The sequence below is a fragment of the Calonectris borealis genome, chromosome 3 (assembly GCF_964195595.1).
Source record: "Calonectris borealis chromosome 3, bCalBor7.hap1.2, whole genome shotgun sequence".
In the NCBI taxonomy this organism is placed as follows: domain Eukaryota; kingdom Metazoa; phylum Chordata; class Aves; order Procellariiformes; family Procellariidae; genus Calonectris; species Calonectris borealis.
The window spans coordinates 119,089,209-119,112,065 of record NC_134314.1 but is presented as its reverse complement, the minus strand read 5'-3'; the positions used below and the strand labels follow the sequence as shown (position 1 = coordinate 119,112,065).

Sequence of the window (22,857 nt, the reverse complement as noted above, 5' to 3'; positions counted from 1 at the left end):
AGTTCTGAATGAAGTCCTCTGCTAGCTTGTCTGCAGAAAAGTTTTTATGCAGTAGAAGATGTCAAAATCGTGTGAAATAAAACCTGTTTATCTTGTTCTTTCTTCTTTCCTCTGAATCTCCACTCCTTTAATTAAAAAAAAAATCTTCATCCTGAAGTTTTAGAAAAAGCCTTTCAAGTGAGGCTGCCTTTCTGTAACCATCTGCAGTACTCATGGCCACCAAATGCCAGCCACACCGTCCCAAACAACTGATATGGCATTCCCTAAGGAAGAAGCACAAACAGGGAAATGAAGCCTCAGGTTTTTCTCTTGCTACCCGGTCCAACGGCAAAAGCCCGATATGCCAGTTCCGATCACTTCTCTGAGTCAGTACAACACTGTTTGGCACATAGTTCCCTAAAGTTTATGGGGAGGATTTTCCAATGACATGACATGTAAAAGATGGTGTCTTGCCTGTGTTTTTCCTTTCTCCCCTTCCTCACTGACTGCTGGGTCACCGTTGTCTGGTCGAACATACACAGCGTGTGCACTGTGTGAATTCACACTTCCTTGGCAAAGGCACCTCATACAGAAAGCTCACTCCATAAATAACTTGGGCTGTGCGTTTATTCTGCTCTGAAATGCTGTAAAAAATAAAAGGCTACCTATCAAAGTTGTTTGTCTAATAACGGAGGAAGGGGACGATATTGTAAACACTGTCCAAATGAATTGTAGTAACCAGAATAAATGGTGGTTGCTGTTACTGAGTGCTGAGACTGAATTGAGGCCTTTCCAAATACATCACATGTGACTTTAATCCATTCCAGAGCCCAGGTCTCTTCCAGGCTTGGAAATTTGATGCTCGGAGGTGCTAAGCCCCCTCTATTGCTATAGAAATCAATAGGGCAGCAGCCTGCTCAGCACACCGCAAAGGTGATCAATCTGTCGCGGGCTTGGTCCTCCAGGCCTGATCCTGCACAGCGTTTCTGTCCGCACTTCATTTCAGGCAGGGATATACCGCCTTTTGCAGAAGGACCATTCGCTTGCTTTAAGTCAGCCTGTATGTAGGGGTTACAGCATCAGGAACCCAGTCTGTGTTTGGTTTTTATGTTGCTGCTTTCTAATGCGCCTTCCTTGATACGGTCTACTTGAATAAGGCCCCGTTTCTCTCTTTAAAATCGGGGGTTTATCTCCCTTTGGTGGACAAACATTCTCGGCACTGAACTTGTTAATAATAAGCTGTGCCTAGGGTTTGAAGGAATGTGTTTACAATGTATAAGAGAGACCATAGAGGATAAAGTTAAATTATATCCAGCCAAAACTGATTTTATGTGAAAGTTTAATCCAGCAGGTGCAGAAACAGTAGGGTGGGGAAGGGGTGGAGGAAATAATAAAACAAACCAAAAATGTTCTCAGCCATCAATATTTGCTGCCTGAGAGGGGGATGAATCCTGCTTCAGACAGCCCTTTAGACGCCACCACTTAAGGGTCAGAAAAGGAGCTCTTTTGAGGTGACATTCAAACCTTTAATAGCGGGCAGTCGGTTTTGACAATAATAATTTTCTCTCATTGCAGGCCAGCGACTTTGCTGCTCGCTTACCTGTCCTCGGCAGCCTGGATAGAGCGGTAACCTAATCCCGTGCATTTTAGGGGTGGGGGGCAGAGGCAGTGCCCGCAGGCCTCCCCAGCCCATCCGTAATTATACGGCCGGCAGAGGAGTGCCTCAGGTTGCACATTAGGCCCTCGCTGAGATTAGTAATTATAATATCAGTTTTCTCCAAATAGGTCTGACAGAATGGCACTGGTAGCAGAGGTGACTCAAAGTTTAGTAAGTCTTAGGGAAAGTTTACTGTCTCCTGCTGCTTTCTGTCCCACAAATTTGGCCTCTCTAATAACCAGCACCGGCCACAAACAGTAGGAATCCTTTTCAATCACTATTAGCAACACTTCATTTCTGTCATATTTGACCCCTGGCAAGCTGCAGCCCAGCAAAGAGCATTCCCTGCAGAAAGTAACCAGACATCCAGGATTTACTCTGTGACAAATGACATTTTTAAGGGCCCTTAAAAAAACTGAGACAAATTCACAGCAGGACTTTGGAAAGCCCTTTACCAACCTCCAAAGGAGATAAGGGATAGCATAGCCCTTACTCGATAGCACCCCATCTTTAGTGATTTCTTCTGTGTGACTTCATATTTGCTGGTACCTCCAATAGGAAACTGCTGCCCCCCTTCAGTGTCTTAAAACCATGATGAAGTTATTTGTGTTACATACTGAGAATTTTCCTAACACAAAAATGTCTTTCTCTCACCTAGATGTTTTCACTTGCAGCTCTTTCTGAGTAGTTCAGCAACCCTGTTTTTACTGGGGAAAAAGTGCGGCACAAGGAGGTGGTTATGGCCACCAAGCCAAGTTCTAGTCTATGCCTTAATTTTAAAAGCAATTTTTTAGTTCATCAAGAAACCAAATCTTTATTAAAATTCTGTTGGGTCCAAGAAAGAAGTCATAGTGGGGGGTTTTTTGGCATGTGTCGTTTCTTGTAAAGACCGTTATGCATTTGAGACTAGGTTGCAGACACCAGTATCCAGATAATTCACTGTTGTAAGAGTCTAAAATGAGTGCAACATGAACCTGGAAAAGGCAATCAGAGGGAGAAGAGAGCAGAATACCTCTGTTGGGAGATAGGAGCAGAATAAATAGGAGATGCACAGACTTCTCCTCTTTAGACGCTTCCAGCTTGGTAATTCTGAGGTAGATCCTGGTTGCTTAGTGAGGTCTGCAGGAAGAAGATGAGGCTGCAGTCTGGTAAGTGTAATGAATATATTAAAAAGTCAGGAGAAGATGTAGCAAGACAGAAAAGCCAGGGCTTTTGATGCCACAGCTTCTTACATGCTCTTCCCAGCTGCTTTTCCTTCTTTATTTCATTTCCTTACCCTGTGATTTACGGAGGGGGAAAAAAACCAGAAAAACATCTTGGCTGATGGTTTATGGCCATTCAGAAACAGCGGTCATCGGGGTCACCCTGAGTACTTGCGCATTTGCAATAGCAGATCGCATGTTCTCCTTCCCGCCCGCCACGACCGTGTAGGCCAGCGGCATGCTCGGTGCAGAGAGCTGTCTAGGTGCGGCAGGCCCTGCCCCGACTGGGAGAACTGCATTGTTTGCCCTTTCGGGATATTTTTCGGCAATTCTCACAGTTGACATTTGAACATATTTTGGAGGGTGTGTTGCAGCCGCACCTAAGCCTGTGCCCACAGGCCTGTTGTCTCTCTGACCTGTGGGCCTCCCTGGGAGCCAGGCTGAGGGCTGCTCTCTCTATTCAGCGAATACGTGTCCAGTGCATCCCCACTTTAGTTATTTGTGAGGTGCTTTGCTTAGTGTCAGGATTCCCATGAGCAAGTTGGGAAGTGTGTTGGTGACTGGATGTAGAAGGGAGGGCTGTGAACCTGCTGAAGAGATACCTTGCTTTTAGATCAAGAGCAAAAGACTTTACTCCAACCAGTCCTGCGTGCTTTCCTTGCACAGTGCCTGCACACTCATACTTCTGCGTGCAAAATGAGAGTTTCACCGTAGCTTCTAGGCTTCTGCCTTCTGGCCAGTTTACCTATTTCTTGGTGAACCAGTTGTTGGCACATTCAACTTCCCAGCGGCCCAGCCAGCCTCCACAGGTAGAGACAACAGGCTGGGTGCACTCCCGGTTAGCACAGAACGACCGAGAGCTAGCTACCCTCCCAGCTGTCTAATGGAGTTTGCCAGAGATTGGGATTAGGTGAATGAATATCTATGAGGTGCAAGAGTTGTTGTCATTGATGTAACGATAAGTGTATGTTAAGGGTAGCACAAAATGATTACTTGCAATAGATACCTGTGAGGGGGTGGGGAAAAAAAAAACCACATCAAGAATTGCTGCACATCTGTGTGTATTTTGGGGCCTGAAAGTGAGCGCTCTCTAGAGTCTTTGATCCACACCTTGGCATTTTGCTGAAGAAGGCTAAGCTAGACTGATCAAAAAAAAGCAGTGTGAAGAGGGACCAATTACTACTTGCATTGTACCATGTGAGATTGTGTCCTAGACCTTGATATGCTCTTAATATACTAAAAATAGCCTAAGAAGGGCCAGCTTTGTTGCGGGGATTGTATATAGTGAATTGAAAGTATTTTGCAGCCATCAAAATCTGCTTTAAAAGTACATTTAAGTTCTGGTTCATCTTCTCCTTTATGCCCCCTGTTGAGGCATATGGAGTGAGTAAACACAGCACAAAGGAGATGATGTCCATCAGCAGATGCTGGTGGGTCCATGGTTTGTGCTGGGGTGGATCATAAAAAGCATGTCGGCCTTGCTGTGCAACTCGGGCAGAAATCGGGCATCTGGGACAAAGTCTGTAACCTACTACTGCCCCCCATTTTACACCCTGCTCTTCCCACCTCAGACGCTCTAGGTTGATACACTTACTTAAACACCAGAAGTTGTGCTATTGGACAACCATCTTGGCTGAGGCAACCATCGCCCCAGCCCAAGTAACCTGTTATTGTATTTTGTCAGGTTGGTTTTCAGCTAGCTCAGGTTCCTCAGCCATGCAGCTGTACAAGCTCTCTGGTTGCAGCCAGGGAGGAGAGACCCATGAGGTCTGGGGGGACACGCGTACATCCAAGCAAAGGATGGAGGTTTTCCAAGGAGGACCCCACATGTCCTTAGCATCATCACTATTGCAATGCCCAGGAGATACCTGCTCTTTTAGTGCTCAGGCAGCTGAAGTCCACTCACAGGAAAGACAGGTTTTCCTTAATTCTTTCTGATTTTTTCTCCTCCTTAATGTCCTTAATTGATTTTCTTTCAATGTGGCCAAGGGCCTTGATTACCAAGTTCCCTGTGAACCTGAAGGTACAGGATACTTCCGAAGTCTCAAGGCAATGTAATTAGTCAGCTATAAGGAGAGACGTCGCCCAGTGAAACTATCAGCCACTACTGGAAATTTGCAGCGGAGCTGTGCTGATCCTGTAGTATGCGAGGCAGAAAAGCCGTTAAAAGAAGTCAGATCCTGCTGAAGAGGAGAGGTATGTCTTGTGCTTAATGCATCAGTCGGGGATTCCCGAATACCCATTTTCCCAAATTCCCCGCCTCAGCCTTGCTGACTGCCCCTAGGGTTGCCGCTTACTGTCTGAGCAAAGTTTCTGTGTGCCTGCGCAAAGCTCATTTTTCTTAGATGAGCAAGATGCCTGACACAACCGAGCCCTGCTCCCAATAGTTGTTGTCAATATAAAGTATCACAGTTAAAGTGGATGGCTGGATATTTGCCCTTGAGTAATGACTTTGTTTCTTGGGCTAACCCACGACGTAGAAGTATTTTGGGCTTGTTGACTTGCCGCTATGCTAATGCTCATTCCCATGGTTCGTTTCTTTTTTTGTGTCGCTCCGTTTGTGTGAAAATCTGCATCTTTACATTTCCAGTGAAAGTCTAGTCCAGACTGAGTTAATATAAAGCTCTGTGGAGAAACAACGGGACAGGCTAGTGTTAAAAGGAAGGGAAGCAGAGGTGACTCAAAGTTTAGAGAGCCTTAGAGAAAGTTTACTGTCTCCCGTTGCTCTCCGTTCGACAGAGTTGGCCCATCTAAAACCAACACTGGCCAGCAGCAGTGGGAATCCTTTTCAATCACCATTAGCAACACTTTTATTTCCATCATACTTGACCACAGCAGGCTGCATCCCAGTGAAGAGCATTCCTTTCAGAAAGCCAGCAGACATTCAAGTGCAGCGGATTTACTGTGTGAAAACGGCATTTTTAGGGGCTTCTGAAAATGTTTAAATGAATGCTCTTTTTTTATTCTTTCTCACAGCTTGATTCTCAGCTTAGAAAGCCCTTCTTGCTAAACAATTTTAGAGTTTCCTACAGGAGCTTAGAAGTTAGGTTAACGTTCGCAATATAAATGTTCTGTTTGCTGCTGTGAAATTACACATTTCTTAAGGCCTGTATATTGGCAAAATGAATGTTTGTAGCTATTTTGTTCAGGGTGAATGAATTGGGGTTACTGATGCATATTTTCGGTCGACAAAAGAATTCTGCACAGTCTTTTAGTTTTGATGAAACTCTGCAGTAATGTTTGCGAGGTTTTCTTGCTCTGACTAGCAAGACAGCCTTCCATAATACAGCCCTATGCAAGTTGAAAAGAGCCAAAAAGAAAAATCTCCCCCCCAGTTTGGCCCTATTCCTAAAACTTTCCGTATCTTGTTAATCAGGAGACTGGTTTCAGGTCAGAGAGAGGGAGCCAGTGAAAGGACGTAAACTGAAAGCTTATTTGTTGGAGAGAACAAGTAGGAATAAAGTCAGTCTCCGTTACAAATCATAGCTAAAGCAGAGTTACAAGGAGCTGGTTAAATCCAACTCGCAGTGTGATGGAGTGGTAGGACTTCCCTTCGCTCCCCAGACCAGATTAAAGTGGTTCTGGGTTTGGTTCCTTCCCTGTGCAGAAAAGCCTGGGCTCACGCCAGTTCTGACTGGAATCAAAGGGAATCTCTCTTCTGCAGTGAATTATGTGACGGGCAATTATGTGCAAATAACTATAAAAGTATGGGTTTTGTCAAGTTCCCGTAAAGTCCCTGTTTATATTCATAAACTTTTACTGTCTTCTTCCCTGGGGCTGGAGATTTCAGGAGCAGCTTGTGAACTTTGTGCCCCTCATTTTTATTTTTTTTTCTAATCCCCGTTTTGGGGATATCGCTGAACCGATGGCTGCTCCCACGATGGGATTTCTACACGCTGATTCCACATGCCTCTCCCTACACAACCTGTGACTGTGTTGCAGGTTAATCCCACCTCAGTAAATTAATAGCCCAGTCAACAAAGACAATCTTTTACAGTTACCAGAGAGAAAGGAGCATATTTAGGCAGTTTTTCAGCCCACCTATGGGGTGAATCATCTCCTAAAGAGGTTGTAGCCCATTGTTAATTATGGAGCCTGGGTGAGTCATCCCCTAACCGAGATGCCACCAGTGAGATCGGGTGAATCCAGGCCTGCGGTGCTCCTGCCCGAAGCCCTCCTGGGCGTGCGAAGCGGTGGGTACAAATTTGGTTTGGGTTAGTGTGAAAACATAATGCAAAATGCAGTCCGAAAACCATGTGCAGTGGAACAATTTGACATACTTCTGTTGTTCTTGGGGAATAAGTGCGGCAACGCTTTGGGAGTCGAGCCCATAATTTGAATATTGGGCCTTCTAATTGATCCCAGTCCTGACGAAGACAGACTTGACATTACATACTATATGATCACTGGCACAGCAGGGGCAGTTCGGCAGAGGGGATTGAGTGGTGTGTTCATGAAAGACCTAATGGAAATCAAAGATAAAATGTTGCCTCCAGGAAATTACGCTCCCCCACACATGTGGTCTGTTCTTTCTTATACCAAGAATATAAGGAATATTTAATGAACTGGATCTTAAGTGAGTATAGTGTGTTTCCCACTGCAACTATGTGGTCTCCGTTAAATGCAATACTGTATTTTTGATGGGCAAGCAAATTGGTTTCTTTTCTTTTGTTTTGTTTTGTTTTCTGACATTAGCCAAGAGCTTACATTTTCAATTTCCTACAGCAAATTGTGCTTGTCCACTTTTGAAGAGTACAGAACAAAGGTGTATAAATGTGTGTGTCGAGGGTGGCAGTGTGGAAGATGGAGTTCAATAGTGCAGGTTCTGCTGGTTTTAATCTAGATTGAGGTGAATATTTACCTGACTGTCAGATATTTTCTCTCCAGAAATCACTGCCCTACTAACAGTTCTCATGTCCTTGTGCACTCCTAAATTATAATAATATTCAGTAAAAAAGTATTTGGACTGCAATACTGCATTTAAATGACTGACTCATTCAAGTGTTCTACAGTCTGTAAGTTGGACCTTCATCATAGATTGACCACTTCAGACATAAGGTGAGATGTGCTCAACAAACATGGGTTCATCTTGTTTCTGCCAAGTAAAGCCATTCTTGTTGTGACGGTATTTTCCAGCATAATCTCTGTTATTAGGATACAGGTGGGAAAGTGTGTGTGTCTCCTATTTGGCAACAAAATCGGTAGCTGCTGGGTGCTGAGATGATTTGAAAGTGCAGCCAATGCAATGTTCACAGTGATCAAACTGGAGCTATTGCTGCTGTGTCAGCTGCCAAAGATACATAGTTAGAGACTTCATTCAGGGAGAATGAAGAAAATTCATAGTCCCATGACATTAAATAAAGAGAACAGCCAAGGCCCTTGTTATATATTTCCTTTTTTCCATTTCTTTGTATGCGTTTTTCTCCTCCTTTACATCTCTCTATGTCAGAAAGGTTCTTGTTTAAAAGGTTTTGTAGGTATTGAGAACAAAAGCAGCTGAACTTGTAGTCTGATCCATCCAACCAGCTCCTCCTGCCATAGACAGCTGTTCTTTCCTTTCAAACCCTCCAAAACCACTCTGAGCTAAATGTTTCATTTTTAAAAAATGAATCATCAATCATAACCCTTCTAGTAAGGAGAAGAAGATATTTCTGAACAAGAACTATAAAATTTCCTTGCATTCCTTTCAAGACGGTGTCTGTTGCTCTTCCTGTAATAACTGTCCTTTCTCTGCAGCTACCCATCCTTCTTACTGCGTGTTTCTTCTTCTCCATCCTCTCTCAAAACATGCTGTCCGCTCTGTCTTCCCACTTGTATCACATTCCCTGACTTTTATCTTTTCCATCTTGTTTCCATGGGCCTAGTGTGGTACCACTGAAATTAATGGACATTTTGGCATGTTGTCTATAACAAAGCTGGATGCTAAGTGCTGCTGCACTTGGACCAGTAGCAAATGTATCAGGTTGCCTATGAAACTCCATCACGCTGGTGCTCTACAGGAAAACCAGCGCTGCTTTTGTCAGGCTAGCCAGGATGTACATCATTACTAAAGAAGCAGTCAGGCCGTATGGAAAATTAAATCAAACTCTTAAGATCCCAAGATGAATTGGAGATTGGCTTCCTCCCAGTTCTATTCCTCAGTCTGAGATCTTTAGCAGACATATGCAGGAGGAGGGATCAGGGAAGAAGGGAAAAGATAGAGACGGAGAAGGGGAAGTTTTAAATGCCCTGAGGCAAAAGCTTAGCTGTCCTTCTCTGCAACAGTTTCTAGCTCTCTGAAAACCTCTTGCTCTCAGCTGCTGAATGAATACTCACGGTTCCAATTTCTACTTTTTTCCCTTCTCTCCATAAAAATATAAATATCAGTCTGTACTAGTAGGGTAGTTTGGCTTTGGGAACAGTCAAAGGTTAAAAAGTTGTTTGGAAAACTTTACAATAATATATAAAGAGCGTGTCACCTGCCTTCTCTCTACACTGGAGACCTGTGTTACAAAAACTCGTCTTGAACTGGTGGCTCAAGCTTTCTTTTTAGTTAAAATAAGATTGCCCATGTAAAACAGAAAAGGCAAAGCAACTTGCATCTTGAAAAAAGAAACAGAGATTGAGAGAGGAAGAATCACAAATCAGGGATTGGAAAAATGTCTATACTTTGTCCTGGATCCATCCCCTGTAAGCACTTTAGTGATGCATTAGAAAGCCAGTAACCCTAAGCTTTCTCTTGTCAGTAGAAACCAGGAGGTATCTCCAAAGAGCAATTCTGCTCAGCTAAAACCCGAGTCAGCCTGTCAACATACTGTGTCTCTTCATGGATGATAAAGGAAGCAAAGGGCAACTCATTTTCTATTTTTGGCACCTCAAGCAAATGCTTAAATTTGAAAAGGATGAAATTGGTCCTTTGTATATACTTAAGGGATACAGTGTGTATGAACCTGCAGGGATGCCAGAGAGAAAAAAGGGCATTAGAACGGGTGACACAGAGGCAGGACCAGCAGATGAATTAACCTGGAGAACGTATGGGGCAAAGGAAGGAGAAAAATAGACGATAGCCAGGAATAGATGAGACCAAGTGATGGGCACTTGGCAGAGTTACCTGTGGTCACAGAGGGGAGGAAATGTGGAACAAATGTCCCTGGTTTTGGCCATGTTTGGTACACAGTGGTGACAAGAGAGTCACAAGAAAATATTAGAGGCTGAGAGGTAGGATTGCTTAGGAGGAAGCAGCCGGGCCATCTCTAGGTGTACTGTGGTAGATAGACCGCATGCAGACTTCTGTTTCTGATAAGCTCGACATATCTGGGATTTTATGCTTACATGACCTTGTTGACTGCCATTAATAATTTGCAGCAAAACTAGATACAAATTAAAATAACTTTTCCATGTTAAAAATAACACCCTAAATAATTTTATATTTTCTCTCAGATATATGTGTAGGACCAGCAGAGTCATAGCAATCCTTGAAAGGTTAGAGAATTTGTTTGCTAAGAGACCACTGTTCTCCCATTTGTTTATTGCTTCATCTGACACCTTAAGCACTTCCCATGTTGCTGAGGATTGTCTATAAATCTTGTACCTTGTATCAAATTAAGAAGACCATCTGTTGAAGAAAGCCTATGTAAGGAGGTTTCCTGGAACGCAGCGCTGATGAAACTGCACCAATACCACCATTTGAAGCCCCACTTTCTCTGCAGAGAAGGGGGCAGGATTGGTTTTCTATTGAGCAACACACAGCTCCAGTGAATCTGTAATTTCCAAATGTCTGTTGATTGAATTTGTGTATTAATGGTTATAAGGACCTTCCTCCTTAAGCTATAAATCACATTTTATGGTATTAATTCATAGGAAATGATTAAAGCATCCTAAATAGGTAAAGATTTACAGGTTTAATATTAGCTGCTTGACGGGCATCTCCCCTTGATGTTGTAGTGCCAGAAGACTGATTGGAGCGAGTTCATTTTTATGGAGTTACTCTTCATTAATAACCTGTTTCTGACTCCATCAAACATGCGCAAGGGACACGGAGACAGTTATTTGTTCTGAATATGAGGGACTGTAGGTTAAATGTTTTCCTTCATTTCAGATTAGTTACAGTACTGTGTTCTCTGCCTTAAGCAGCAGCTCACTGCTGGGAGATGTGTGAAACAGGAAAGCAGGCAGGTTATATTCTTCATGACAAGAGTTTCTGAAAAGTCAAGGAGGTCCGTTGTGAAGAGTCCGCTAAATTTTGGCTTTTTTTTTTCATTTGATCATGCAAATGTTTTCCGTTTCAAAGAATTCACAATCTTTTAAAAAATAATTTTGCTGGGGATTTGAAGACATGACAAAATAGATGCCTGGGAGATCAGTTCATAAAATGTTTTCCTAGGTAGGGTGCAGCAAAGAAGAAATAAAATGTTGTGAGAAATAGTTTGTGAGTTAGTACTTGTGTATTGGAGAGGGTAGAGGGCAATGTAGAAAGGATCAGAGGCATAGTAATTGGGCCTGGGAAGGTCCTGGATGGTCAGGAGAATATGGTTGACTTGTACTGGTATGAAATAGGAAGATCTTTCTTGAATGATAGGTTGATTTTCAGTCTCTGGGTGCCTGGATGTGCATAACTTGCATACCCCTAAGTTGCCACATTTCTACAGCAAACAAGGCTATGTTGGCATTTCAGCTTTAACCTCCTGTTAAAAATAAACATTACTTTAGTGCAGAAGTATCTCCATGTTCAATCAAACTCTCAGGCTAATAACAAACAGAAACTTGAGGATGCTTCCTTCTATTTTGATATAACCATTTTTCTTTTCTGGAAGGCACTGTGCCTTTTGATCTCCTCAAAATGAGACACTTTTTTTGATGTTGTCTAAATCATATGCATCACACTGCTATTCAGTAAATAGTAAGATCTCGATACTACTCACCTCTCACATGGCCCAAACCTAGTTCATTAGGCCACTTAGGGATGAGGTACAACCAGTTGTTAGCCATCATGATGGAAGATGGATTAAATCGGTAGTTTCCAAATTGTGATCCACAGTCCTGAAGGTCTGCCAAGGTTTAGCTGATCTTGAGAATTTTTCATGCTTTGATTCAGCTATTAAATCATGTTCAAAGAAGTTCACCAGTCAGAAACATATCATCAGCTGATGATATGACTGGCAAAATTTGACAGGAGCCAACACAGGCATGCAGCCCCACTCTGCCTGAAGAACTGTCCCTTTTCCCAGACTTTGTTCAAAATCCCTTTCTGTGAAAGCCAGTGTCATTGCCACTGCTACGTGATGTAGTTACCAGTGGGAGAGAAAGAGTCTTCGTGATCGCCTTTATTTAAGAGATGTATATGGTATAAAAAGTTGTGGACACTTCTGGCTTTTCCTTCCAAGAAGTTGACGTGAAAGTGAATTATTACTACCACAGAGAAACAGAAGAAGTATAATATTAGGATGTTTATATTTTAGAGGTGATCCATGCACAGTGCCTGGAGGATCTTGTGATGAGATGTCACATCAAATAAGAAATCCAATACTCAAATTCAGTTGTCATAAAAAGATTTTACTTTGACTCTATTCCAGCACTCTGACTCCATTCCAGAAAAATAGAGACTCAGTTTCAGAATGATTTTTATTTTGCTTTGAACACTGCTCACATACACTAAATGAAAAAGAACTTTCATGTTCTGGTTAGAGAAATTAGCTCAAAAAACATTTTAATGCTACTTGCTCTTATTTTTGATTTCGTGTTCCAGAAATGTCTGTGGTGCTTGCTAAAGATCATAAAGCATCATCAGCCTCTCCTTTGCCATGCATAATGAAAGCCAGCATTTCAACAACACTGGGAAGAAGCTTTATTTACGTAGCACAAAGGAAAACAATCTTTTGAAAGACCAACATTAATCATGGACAGTACAGCAAATCGCAATGTTTTCACAGCAAAACTCAATCAAATGTTTTTATTCTAGCCAAAGAACAGGTTTCTGATTCTGAGAATAACACCGTGCTCCACACCAAAGAGACACAAAAGGGCTTCTCCGGCACTGTGCCATTAAACCTCCTTCACCTCTATAAGAAGAGCTGGGTTCTGACACCACTGACTGTGTTTAATGAATCTTGAAGTCAATGGGACTCTCTCCATGATACCTACTCATATCTGCCAGGTCCCTGTCAACAGACCTCTGAGAAAAACATTTTCTTTACCCTGCTCAGCAATCAGTTCATGCTGATGCACATCTGAGGCTGAGCAAATAGCTGGGGCATTTATGGAGACACTGTGTTCTACCTCATGGACTCAGCAGAGCCCCTGCCCCTTTGGGACAGGGGTCTGGAAGGAAATCCCCATCTTTTAGTGAATATAAAGGTGCGTTTGAGGTTTGGGTGGCTTTTGTGGTTGGTTTTGGGGAGCAGAGAGCGTCATCTTTCTCTTGTTCTGTTAGAAGAGAAGAGACATGGATTTGTTTTGGATATCTTTTTTGTTAGCTCACTGAATTCAGTAGAAAGGCACCTGATGGAGCCTCTGGACCACTAGGATGACTTACTGCTAAATAGATAAGATACCTCAAACTATGACTGATGATAATTATTCCTTGTTTTCTTCACACATTTGCAGAGCTCACGTGTTGTCTAAAAGTGAGTGGAGCAATGGAAGGGGAGAAACACACCTGTAGACATGAACTAAGGCTGACAAATCTGTAGGAAATTACTTTGAGTGCACTAGATTGTTCTGAAAGCCTAATGCTGTTGTGTGCTTTTCCCTTGTTTTTTTCTATGATACTGTTTAATACCATTTTTACTTCTTGTCTTTGCTTCTTTGAGAAATGTATTTCTCTTACAGTCTGAATACAGTCTGCAAAGGTGCATGAGATTCCCCAGGATTTCCCCTGAGTCAAGTCAGATACTTGCAGCCCTTTTCTTATCAATTGATTCCAGTTTTTAAACTATCAAAAGCAGTTTCTTGCAAACGTTGCATCTTCATGCCTTGAAACCCTACATTTCCTTCTCAAACTGCTTCCTTCACTGTTCCAAAGAGGACACAGCTCCCGTGTTGCTAACAATAGTAATATAAATCCTTAAATACATTAGTTCTAACAACAGCTCCTGGGACATTTTCCTGGTGATTCTCTTCTGATAGGATCCGCAGGTATTTACATTAAGAGTCTGTGACTGCTTAAAAAAAATGGATCAATATCGCAGCACCCCAGTAGCGTTTGGATTTTTTTTTTTCTGTTTCCTGGCCTGTTGTTTTTCATATTCCTAGGAAAATCCCATCCAGCCTAGCACTATTCTTTTTGGCACTGTCCTTTAATAGCTGCCACCCATCCAATCAAAGCCAGGCGGAAGCTGCCAAGCTCTAGTATTTCCTTGCTTTGTTCCTTGAAGAATGTCCTTGCCTCCTCTTTCTTGCATGTTTTCTATACGTACGTTTGTGACTCTCTCTCTCTATTCCCTTGCTTGCAATTAGCGGAGCTTTTGAGCAGATTTAGGCCACTGGTACATAGCTCAATAATCACCACTTTTCCACTCTTTTCCAGTCATTTTTTTGTGATGGGCAAATATATTTCACGACGTAATAATGTCCCTTGGCAGATTTGATCTCATTCTCATAATGTGAATGTTTATAGACAATGGACTCAATATGCCAGTTAAAACAGATTTTGATTTTGCTTATCTACAGCCAAAGTTCTTGGCCCCCGGTGCACAACCAAACCATGTGTAAAAAGGTATTCAGCTCTGAATGAGATCACTAACATCTGTTGCTGCACATAACATTTAATCTTCAAACACCATCAACAACAACAAAAATCAGGCAGTTCAAAATGCAGAAGTGGAGAAACATGGGAGCTGTGAGAGCGAGCTCCAATTCCTCCTAATTGCTGCCATGCCTTGTGCATGCAGTGGTGCCCTTCTCGCAGCTACAGTAGCCTGCCCTCGGCAGTCCCTGCGGATTGCACTGCGAGAGGGGAAAAAAACCTACTACCTGAGAAGAGCAGCCCAAAATGCAGCCAATCCTCACCCATCCCGTTCCCTGGGCGGTTGTGTTCTTGCTCAAAGCAGGTGCCGAGGGGTTGGTAAATGAGAGAGGTACTGAAGTGGTCAAGAGTGTTTATTAATATAATCTCTGATATGCAGAGATTAACCTGACCTTTACGGTAAAATTAGCTCGTAATCATTCTGGTTGTTCTTGATAGTCTACAAATGCAATTTTGAATCTCCTCTTCTTCATGGTATTCCTGAGAGAGAAAATACAATCACAATTTTCCAACTATCCTGAAGAGCAGGAAGTATCATTGCGATACCTTTTGACAAATTTGTATTTCTTTGTTCCTCAGAGCTATGGTATCTCCTGGATCGGGAGCTAAATAAGGTATCTGTGCTTTACACAACCTTTCAAAATGCTTGGACCCCACCTTGGAGCTTTTTCAGAAAGCTTGTAAAGAACCCTGCTTCTAGATAGATGTATTTTTTCTCTCTGTGGATGGCAGATGGTCTTGGCTTATTCGCAGGCCCTCTCCAATGCGCCTGGAGTCTGATAGCCTCAGCCGTCTGAATCGCTACCTGTGTGTAGTCATGAATTCTTGATAACGTTGCTGAAGCCTCACATATTCTCTTTACTGCTTTTCTTAATCATAAGAATTCTCCCATCTGAGTGCTCTCTCAGACATATATTTGTTGTGCTTCGCTGATACGTGTCTTGAAGCTATGCTGTTTTTTAAATACGGGGAAAAAAATACCATGGCAATGATAATGGGAATAATACAAGAGACTGATGAAATAAAGTCAATTAAAGATTAATGCTAGCAGTGGAAGTTAGTTATGACATTTTCGTTATATTGTTCTGTCTTCTAGAGCTATAGTTTGGAGTCCTTGAGGAAGGAAAGGTTTATAGAATTTTGTTGTATAACGTTGTTGTTGCAAATGTACCTGCTGGTCTGATGCTGTTATGTGCCCCATCTCCTTGACCGCTCTGAATTTTCATTGACTCCTAGATTTCACTGGAAGTTCATCATAGTCTTGCATGGGCTAAGAGTCTGTTCCATTAAATGGAAATTTGGGTCTCATGTCCTTTCCAGGAGCCGCGGTTAATGAACCCGCACCAAGATTTCCTACGTGATTTGTGTTCGGTACCTGTGGTTATACCCTAGCATTCCTTGCAGTGAAACAGATGTTTGTCATATGGTCCTAAACATATAAATCGGCCTGGTCTTTCCAAGCGATTTGTGTGCCAAAGAATTCAATTATGGCTCTGAATGGGCCTGGGCCATAACGCTGTGAGACGAGCTTATTTAACAGAAATTCTAGAGTGTTTGGCACGTGACGTTTACCAGGGTGAGGGGAACAGGAATGAAATGCAGTCCTGGAAAGAGGACTGTCATGTAGATGACTCACTGCAATCAAACACTTTGAGAAAATACGGTCTCTAAATGTTATGTCTACAACTAATTAGGTGTATTTATTGTAGGACCTATAGAAATACAGAAACTGTGAAATTTAGGGAAAATTAAATTAGGTTTTCGAACAATTGCCAGGCTGCCCAGCGTTCTTTTTTTGGAAAAAAAACAGCAATCTCTTTGCCAAGTAAACTGAAATATGCTAAAATGCAAATGTCAGTGTGTTTCAACAAGAAAATTCAATCACTGAATGCAAACTTTGTTTTCAAACTGAAAAGTAGGATCATATATACACAGGCTTTATTTAATCAGCAGCTTTGACATTTTTACCTTAATTCTTTTCTCCGGATACTGTATTTTCCCCCATTGAAATATGCCCAATTTACACACAGTATACTCACACTCAAAGAGACACACTTGCAGTAGAGCTCACAGATTTAGTTCCAGATCTGACTATATATGCATATACGTATGTGCCATATAGTAAATATTGAGTATACTTGCATAAGAATTGGTATCACTAGAGACGTGGCAGTATATGCTCTTTATTATAAGGGAGGGCAGGACAAGGTGCAGTAATCAAATTCCTGAATGAAAATACTGTGATTTTCAGTGCAGTGAGCACATGGCCAACAAATAAAATCAAGCGGTGCCTCATGCTGACAGGACAGGACATGTCTTCTTTGCGTAAGTATTTTGATGGTTTTTAATGGCATCAAAAAGCAAAAGAGAGTAGAGAGGAGATGGATGTACTCTGTCTTTACAGCGGGTTGGGTATCTGAAGGGGCAAATCCTCTGCTGGACAACAAAGATAATGCCTTTCCAAGTAGGTCTTAGGAAACAATTTTTCTCTGCAAAAGCTACCGTTCCTCATACAGCACTGAGAAAATAGATTGAGTAGTCAGGAGACTAGTGACCTTAGGCAAATCACCGCTACATATTACAATCCATTTAAACTTCAGATCTTGGAAAAGCTGTTTGAGGACTGGCTTCATGAGCCAGCAGTAGGCTGGCACTCTTTTTTTCTCATCAGGATAATGGTCCCTCCTCTTGGCAAGTGCAAACGTGCTCCGTGAGACCCTGTGTCCATGCGTCAGTTGGAGGACAGCCCAGGAAAGCATGGCGCTGCTAACCAGCCAGCGTGACGGAGTGGATGTATGAAGAGCGAGAACATCTTTCTTCAGCCTGGTCAGGAGGGCGTTAGCGCAGCACTGAGTCTAAGTTCACAGGGAGCCCCGCCAAGCACCTTCTGGCTCCGTACTAGAGGAATGGTGCGCAGGAGCCAAGACAGGGAAGCCCTGAGGAAGGGCTGTGGCCAAAACTATAGAAATCAAATCTAGGTCTGAATAGAGCACTTTGCTGACCAAATTTGGATTGTCACCAATTGCTTCTATTTAATGAGACCCTGTGGAAAGCAGGACCTTACGCTATAAACTTCCGAAAGGGGGAGCAGAGCGTCTAGGTTGGTGATTAACCAACTACAATAATCAGTTGTGTGTGAGACACTTTGGGGGATAGCTGTGATTCAGTTTGTGGAAAGAACGAGGTGTCATTTCGGTTTTTTAGGGATGTAAGTTTGTAACTAATTTTTGTCTCTCCTTGCCAGCGTAACGGTTTGAATGTTAATTTAATTTTGCAGAATATCATTTATGTAAATGTAATTAGAAGGGAAACATGATCGGGAGATGCACAGCACCAAAGAAAATTTATTACTCCGAGGGGTATTGCTCTAATCATTCAACTGCAATATTGAGTTTCCCCAGATTTAATCTAAAAGCAATAAATTACAAAAGGCTAATGTCCTGCCCAACAAAAAGCTGTCATGAACCCAAGTTTCTGGGGGGAAAAAATTCAACTTCATTTCAGCAACAGGCTCTCCTCGTTTACACATTCCTTTTATGATTCCAGTCAAGTCAAAGTAAAATGAATACAAATGTGAGAGTTCGAACACTTTCCCTGAATATGTATGTGTGTCTGTTGGTGATTGTAATAATCAGCAATCCAAGGCGCTGGGACTCCGTTATCTCGGGCAGAATTAGGAATGCAGCCCCGCAAAGATAAAACTGCAAATTCTTCTCCCCACCTTCGCATGACCCTGTGATTTCAGGGAAGGCAAACGTGAGTCTGATTAATTCCAGTGTCCATATGAAAGTCTGTTGCTAATGTGCCGTCGTTTTTGTTCTGCCGACAAAATGAATGAGAAGAAACGAGCTGTCCTTGTGCCTGTGTTAGTGACCGTAACGTATGTACTCCACGGGAAGCACTGTCTGTGTGGGGAAGTTGCCCTTTTGAGGCTGCTGGTCTGCATTTACTAAAGGGACACTTTTGGAAAGTGGATTGAAAAACAAACAGATAATCAAATAATATTGTGTGGTTACTTCTCAAAGCCCTTGAATAGCAACTCTGCTATTCAAGGAGCATCTCTCCCCTTGATAAAACCTGCAATGAAAATTTGTCAGCGAATAAACAACAGCTAGGCAAAATAAGAATTGGTAAATGCCTGCCTAATGTGTAGGCTAAAACACTGTTAAGTGTTGGGGTTTTGTGGTGCAGTTTAGTATGAAGGCTGATGCCAACATTACACTTCTCTAAGAAGCGGAGTAATTAGTACAGGAAATAGGTTTCTTATGTTTTATTTAGTCAAATTCATCTCTGGTTTAACTCCACTGTAGCCTGTATTACATTTGTTCTTATTTCCCAGTGTTCCTCTGCACAGTTCTTTATACCATGGCCTTTAATTCACTGTGATTGTCTTTTATTTTAGGTAGGGGCCATAGTTCCTCTCTCAATTTGTTAGTATCAATTATGTTGTAAGCCCGGGTTTCTTGGCTCGCAGAATGAAACCCATCAGATCTGCAACAAGTTTTTACAAAGTGCAAATTGGCAGGTTTACAGATTCCCACAGCTGTACATGGGACGTGGGGAGAAGTGCAGGGCTGCAGCCTCAAAGGCACGGAGAAACAGAACTATGAGAGAACCGGGGAAAAATACAAGGAACAGAGAAAAACGATGTTGTTCAAAGCAGTGGAGGAGGGGCTCAACATATGAATTGCTCATGTCCTTCAGGGGGAAAAACAAGTCTTAGGAGGATGGCTGAAAGCAGTAACTAGCAGTCTGGAGAATGAGAGAAAGTGACTGGGCTTATTGGGACACATAAACAAGCTGGTGAGGCTCAGGACCTGCTGCTGACCAACAAAGTAAAGCCAATTATGAGAACAATTATTGAATTCAAATCAGTATCTTCCTCCTCATCCCAACCAAGCTCTGGAGGTAAGGTCCAAGGACTCCTTGTGAATTACTTTAGCCGAGAGCAGGGGATGTGTGTGCGCAGATCTGTGCTGGGGTCCCACGCTGTGATGGCACTGATGGGGCAGGGAGGCAGCTGCCTCCTCCTCCTCCTGCCTCTTGTATGTCTTGCAGTTCCTGCACTGGGAACTCTTCTTATAGGGCTGCTTCCCCGTGGTGGGCACCCCAACTTTCATTTCAGCCAACCCAAAGTTAAACTGAAAGGAGGAAAAGATGATGGAATAGATTCATAACAACATACATACTGCATCAGCTTTTGGTCTGTAGGGTACTGGTGTAAAGCTGTTACAGTGTAACTCTCCGCCCACGGGTGTTTAGGGAGGTACAAATGTGTGCGGCAGAACATAGGACGAACTGCTGTGGGTACACTTAATTAACAGTGAACATGCCCAGTACTAATCGTCTCATCCTCGATTGTATGCAAGTATAGCACAGATCATGACACCCTGAACAGTAAGCTGCAGGTCTCTACTGTAGGATTGCATAGAGGATCTTTCGCAGCCGGGGCTAGTTCCATGGCTTTTTGCGGGCAAATCAGTAGGGAATGACAAAACTGCAGAGCAACAGTGGAAAAGGTCTTACCTTAGTGATCTATGGTGTACACAGATTGCAAGATGTAGTGCTAAGAGACCTGAGATGTATTTTTCATTTCACAAGATGTAATTGCTCTAGTTGTGAAATAACGTTTAAGATTTTTTTCTCTTTGTTTTTGCATAATGCAAGAAGGGGAATCCTGCATCATGGAAAATGTTTTCTGCCCCAAATTAAGACGACTGTTCTAAAATTCCTTAAGATGCATACATGAAGATTTTATTAGTCAAAGAAGTCTTCCAAGATCATCATCATTTATTACAGTTCCTGTGTTTTTCATTCCAATGAGATTTATAATTATAAACTGGTAATTAAAGAGGCTCCACTCTGTAATTCCATAGGAATTCCACTGTGATCTGACATTAATTAACAACCAATTATAAATTATGATATAACTTTTAAAAAACCCACCAGTGTCTGGATGCCTTCTTTCAGTTACAATGAAATGTTAGAAGGAATTTCGCTTTTGTAAGCTGGAGCCTTGTTGCAGACTGATCGGTACTACGTGCGGATGTGTTTCCACGATGCAACAACTACATGGACGGGCAGGTTCGACCTACTAAGGATTTGAAAGAATTTTTATCCTCATCTTTCTTGTAAGAGGCATCTGTCTTGCAGGATTTCAACCTTCTGTCATGTCAACAAGTGTGCACACTTAAACGCTTAGATTTTATCTGACTTGCTATGTAAATTAGACTGATGTGATGCATCGCTTGTCTGCCTGATGCAAGCTTTCTCTGGCTTGAAAGTATATTTTCAAAAATTATAGCCAATCAGGAAAAAGAGAAAAATAGTTACTGGCTCCAGTCAGAATGTCTCTGGGATAGAGGAGACATCATAGCAGGTTAAGGGGATAAACTGTCAAAATTCTGGCATTATTTGGCCATCTGCATTAAAGATCTGATATCTAGTGGAATTTGTATGTCCCCAGAATCTGTCAGGTAGAATGCTACCTAGAGATATGTGGATAATGAAACATGTGGTACATGTGAATTATGAATACTTAACCTCTGTCTTTCCTTTTTTCTCTTTTCCTTTATTTCTTTTCTTTTTTTTTTTTTTTTTTTTTGAGAACTCAGGTCAGTAATCATCATTAAGCTTTTTGGAAGGATGGGGGAAGTGGGATAATACCGAAATCCATTACTTGCAAAACCATGTAGAGAACAAGAGACATAAAAGGAGACAACAGATTCTTTTTGCATGGCTGAAATCATGAGGTAAGTTTTCAAAGCCTTGCCCTGCAGATTAATTTCCACCATCTCCATTAAGCTTAATGAAAATCACGTGTGTGTTTCTGAGTATTTCTTAGCGCACTCCTCCCTTGGCTCTTTGCAGCTCCTCCCTGGGACCTTCCACAGCTCCTTTGATCAAACCTCCGAGACCTCTCCCATGAAGTGCGGCTTCTGAGCTGATCAAAGTTAGTACGGGTAATGGAGTGAAGAGAAGTATCGCCCTTGTAGTCATCTCCACAGACAGCTTTCATTATAAAGCAACACTGGTCTGAGCACGAAGTTGTTCAGGAAGGTAACAGTGTGGCTTACTTAGCAGCCAACTTTTGTTGGCTTTGGAGTCCTCTCTCTTTCTCAGCGTCAGTGTAGTTGCAAGGATGTACAGCATTTATCCTTCTGTTGTAATTTTCTGCCATTTTTACAGTAGGTACTGGCTCTGTTCTGTGGGAGCAATCATTTTATTTACACTCAGGCAAATCTTACAGTCTTCACCAGGAGATAGTCCTGCTGTTGCTTTCTCCCTTGTTAATGTGAATGTACCTGTTCTCCTATAAAATAGATAAGATTTCAGCTGGGAAATTCCCATAAAAATCTCACCCTGTTATGTTGCATCTAACTTGTTATCAGGGCATCCCTTTGCCACTTAGCCAGAGACGTGGCACTGACAGCAAGGAACAAAATGCTTTGACGTAGGGAAATGTTATAAACTTGCTAGATCAGGTCAGCATCAGCGGTGAATCAGCCTACTCCTATTGGACCCAGGGAGTGTACATGAACTAAACTTGCTGCTTTTACTTGTAACTATCCCTAGAAGGGATTAAGCTTTTAAGATCTGGCTACATGCATTTCAGATATTAATATGTTCTTTTGGTTCTGTGCCTGAATAAGGTTTAGAGGAATTTGGAGAGCAGCTGGACGCTAAAGCTTTAGGAGATCCAGCGTCAAAGCAGGGCTCATAGTAACCAACATCCTGTCAGCAAATCTTAATGTTCTATATTTAACCTACTATTAAAATTATGTTCTGTTATTTTTGTCTACCTTCAACTCAAAAGTTTGGTTTCTGTAAGATTGCAGAACAAGGCAAGCTCAGTTAAGGCTATAAAATTTATCTCACTGCTTTCTTTTTAGCTCGCTGTTGATCTGATGGCAGCTGAAAGGGCAAATGAGAAAGGTAGGTATTATGTTTCAAGGGGAGAGTTATAAAAGTCTAAACTGCATCCAAAGTATATTTTACTCCTAATAATGAGAACTGGATGAACAGCGTTTAAAAAAATATGAACCTGCCCCAACTACATTGGTTCAGAACTAACTGATCTAATGCAGTTTTCCAAAGAATAATTGATATTATATAATCATAACTGGCAGTTTATGTCATGAAAGTGACACTTGACACTTTCCTGCTAACCAGTTTAACATCATCAATTAAAACATCACTTGTGTAATGACATTTTAGTAACCAGTTTAATATCATAAATTATGACATCACCTTCTTTTATGGCATCAGGGTTGAATAAAAGGTTTTCTTTAGAAAAG

General features: G+C 42.0%; 1 long non-coding RNA gene across 2 annotated transcripts in view; it reads left to right on the top strand.

The window, feature by feature from the left end:
• Positions 1-22,496, top strand: part of LOC142081470 (uncharacterized) — an 86,653-nt gene extending 64,157 nt beyond the window's left edge. The window contains exons 3-5 of one of the 2 annotated variants that reach the window (XR_012673340.1): positions 21,168-21,312; positions 21,431-21,512; positions 22,453-22,496. This is a non-coding gene — a long non-coding RNA (uncharacterized LOC142081470). Of the gene's footprint in view, positions 1-21,167; positions 22,129-22,452 lie in introns of those variants that run through there. The other variant, XR_012673339.1, reaches the window with a different exon arrangement.
• Positions 22,497-22,857: the final 361 nt, after the last annotated feature.